This window comes from Psammomys obesus, unplaced genomic scaffold (genome assembly GCF_907164565.1).
Source record: "Psammomys obesus unplaced genomic scaffold, mPsaObe1.curated_primary_1811, whole genome shotgun sequence".
In the NCBI taxonomy this organism is placed as follows: domain Eukaryota; kingdom Metazoa; phylum Chordata; class Mammalia; order Rodentia; family Muridae; genus Psammomys; species Psammomys obesus.
Window position 1 is genome coordinate 7,562,683 of NW_026586463.1, and position 3,838 is coordinate 7,566,520.

A 3,838-nucleotide genomic window follows, 5' to 3' on the forward strand; every position below is an offset into this window, starting at 1 on the left:
TTCTTTTAATTTTTTATTAATGATCAGTGTGGGAGGGTCCAGCTCACTGGGTGTAGCGATACCCCTGGAGAGTTGGTCCTGGATGGTATAAGGAAGCAGGCTGAGCAGGTTAAGAAAGCAAACTAACAAGGGCTATCCTGTAAGCTCTGTTTCTTCCACAGTTTCTGATTTAGTTTCCTGCCTCCAGTCTCTACCCTGAATTCCTCCAGTGATGGAGTGTGGAGAGTTAGAAGGTGAAAAGAAATACTCCATATCTTTTTTTTCCCATAATGTTGAGGGTCTCAGCTGATCTTCTGGTGAGGTGTAAACAATGCTGAAATCACTTTCCTAGTGATGTTTTGAGGACATGTATAATTAAATTGTTGGTGTCTTTTTGAGTGTGCAGATAGATCTGACCATCCATAAAGAAGATGTAAAGGACACAGAAATAACAAAAGCAAACCAGTAACAATTTCACTGTGATAGAAACGCTTACTGCTCTAAGAATTTTTACTCTTTCACTAAGCTAGTGAGTTCATACTAGTAATTCTTTTAAAAACATGATTCGCTGTGGCAAATCTTCAGAGAGGCAATGAATAAATATGGACAGTGTCATGTCTATCTAGCTGCCACCTTTGGTTGCATTAATGGTGACAAAAGAAAATACTGATTAAAATTAAAATTGGGATTTTTATGTAGCAAAGCTTAAGGAAAAACTATGTAAAGTCATGAGTGGGAAACTGTGTATCTAGTTTCAGAGCTAATTTCCTTCATATAACCCTATTTTTAATTTCCTGATTTAGAGTCAATCTTTAAGTATCATTTTTCTCTTTCTGAGCTTTATTGTCTGAATTGGACTTAAATATTCATTTGAGATTCTTTGATTTTGATGTGAAGTGAACATCTTTATTGAAGAAAATTTTACATAGTGATCATTTGTCTGAATTATGGTGCCTTATCCTTAGAAAATAATTGCGACAGTGACAAAGTTAGCTAACACTTGCGTATTACTTTCTCTTGTGATGTGTCTGGCTTTCTTCTGGTTGTTTCTTATAAATCACGGTAATAATAAACAGGAAACTCCAGAACAGTTTCAGTCTGTAAGTAATGCAGCTTTGTACTAAAATCAGTATTTAATCCACCTTTTTTTTGTGTGTGTTTAACTAGCTGTGATTATTTTCATATAAAGCTCCACAGAGCATGAGAAATGAACACCTTTGAAAACTATATTTCTTCTTCTTCACGAACAATAAAGGTTATACCAGTAAAAGTTTTATTACAGCTTAGCATTGTGACTTGGAAGATTTGGAATTTTCAAAGGTCTTTGACTCCCCCTGTGTCCAGTGATTTGTTATGAGCTCATTTCTCATTCCTTTTGGCCCATCAGCCTGGGTTCAGATGTCAGTTCTCCCATCTGTTAGCTGCACAATGGACCTGTGGTGAGTTATTTATATTTCTGAGCTCAGTGTTCTTGCATGTGAAATGGGAATGGTCTTACCCACTTCAGATGATTGTGGTCAACAGGAAGAACAATATTTTCCTTATGGCAGGTTCCTCATGAGCATTTTAAAATATGTATGTGCTCAGAGGCTCGTTTGACAGTATTGCTACAGGACAACTGCCAAGATTCTGAAGGTGATATCCTTAATGCTTGAACAAGCAAACTTTTGAAGGCCCTGTCAGTCAGTTAGTTGATGCATGAGCTTTGGCACATTGTTTAACCCAAGGCCCTCCTCCATCACTGTAAAATGGGAAGAGTCATACTGTCTGCCTGCCTCATCTGGGTGTATGAGGGCTAAATGAGATACTATTTATAAAGACTTAATGCTAAGTCACAAACTTTCCTCTCATATCATGCAGCTGAAATGAGAGTGTCTAGCCTCTTAGTGGTGGTTTTTAACTGTTTTCAAGAGTTTCCTCCTGAGCAAACTTCTGCTGGTTAGAAGGGGAAAAAAAATCAAATATCCCAGTTGCCTTAAATCTTGGTGTGGGGCCTGGAGAGATGTCTCAGTGGTTAAGAACACTTGATGACCTGGGCTGGGTTCCTGGCACTTAAGCAAAGCAGTTGTAGAGTGGCAGTGTGAGGGGACCATATATTCTTTTCTCACCTCTTCAAGCATCAGGCATGCAAATGGCACATATACATACATGCAGGCTCTCATACATGAACATAAGATCAAAATAAATAAGTCTAAATCCTGCTCTGACATTCTGATTTTAGAGAGGGCCTCATCTCCAGGAAAAGTGCACAGGCGTTCAGATTATTCAGTGTTTCTGACATTTTTAATAGCTTCTCTCCGAGGTGGGAGCTGAGGGAACAGAAAAGAGGGCCTAGTCTCTCGGAAAGACAAGAGTCTGGGCCTCTAGACATGGTTCCTAGTGGATCCATTGTCCTTCCAGGTATTCCTGGCCGACTGCCTTTCATGACTGAGGTTCTAACTAGTCGTGTCACATGAAAGCTGGTGTCTTTGGGGCTGGTGGAGTTCAGACAGTCCCCCTGATTCTTTTGGAAATTAATGGTGTAATCACTCTTAGTGTGGCCCAGACATGATAAATCTAGGCACCATTTCAGGGAAAGATGCTAGGCAGGCTCTCTGTACGCAGCCTCTGCGACAAGACTTCCTTGTTCCTCACCAGGCTTCCTAGACTCCTGAATAAGAACACAGGCAGCATTTTCTCATCCCTTTAGCACATCTCTATCTGCATAACATTGTGCTAAGACACATACCACACTGCCCTACTCATTTTTCCTTTCTACCACCCTCACAGTCCCTGGCTTGGATGAGGGAAACTTTCTCATTAGAAACTTTCTTATTCTGTGACATATCTCTCCTGATCAAGGGAGAACTCAAGTTCTTCCATAGGTGAAAGATAACAAGTAGGTTTAAATATTCTTCCTTAAGACAATGCATTAGCAAGGCCTGCACAGACTCTATTTTCAGCATCATACTCTGAACATTAACCACATCTTCTCTTTGCAATAAAGTTGTTTTGTACTCAAAAAGCAGAAATAGAGCACAACAATATTTTTTAAAATATAAAACTGAAGTTGGCAAACTTTACTGCAATGGTGATTAGGATGTTCCCTAGTAAGGGGAACAGGGACTATCTCTGACATGAATTCAGTGACAGGCTCTTTAAACACCTCCCAATATTGGGGGCAGGCTTACCAGGCCATAGAGGAGGAAAATGCAGCCAGTCCTGATGGGACCTGATAGGCTAGGGTTAGATGGAAGGGGAGAAGGACCTCCCCTATCAGTGAACTTAGAGCGGAGCATGGGAGGAGGTGAAGGAGGGAGGGTAGGATTGAGAGGGGATGACGGAGGGGGCTACAGCTGAGATACAAAGCGAATAAACCGAAATAACTAATAAATAAAAAGAAAAAAGATGTAACTGGGAGCAAGGTCAGTTTTTACTTGTTACTGGTTGTTTTACACTGGAAAGCATATAGTTTCTGATATAATGATAACAAAGACAGCTCGTAACTTTTGGAGCATTGTAAAATTTATATTATAAATGTACATAAACTCTGCGTCTTGCATTCTTGCTCCCCATGTCTATCTTTGTCTCTCTAGCCACACAGGTTTTTTTTTTTTTTTTTTTTCTGGAAAATAAGCTGATTTCCTATTTAGAGGTTTTGTAATTTTTTTTTCCATCTTGGTATCTTCTCAGTTTTCCTCTTATCTTGAGGGCCTACCTTCAATGCTGTGATCTCAATTTGGTTACTACCCAAACAAAGTAGCCATCCCATTCCAGTTACTTTTACATTGCATGAGTCATTTGAAAATGTCTTTAGACCCATATCTACTGCAATATTATATTATATTATATTATATTATATTATATTATATTATATTAT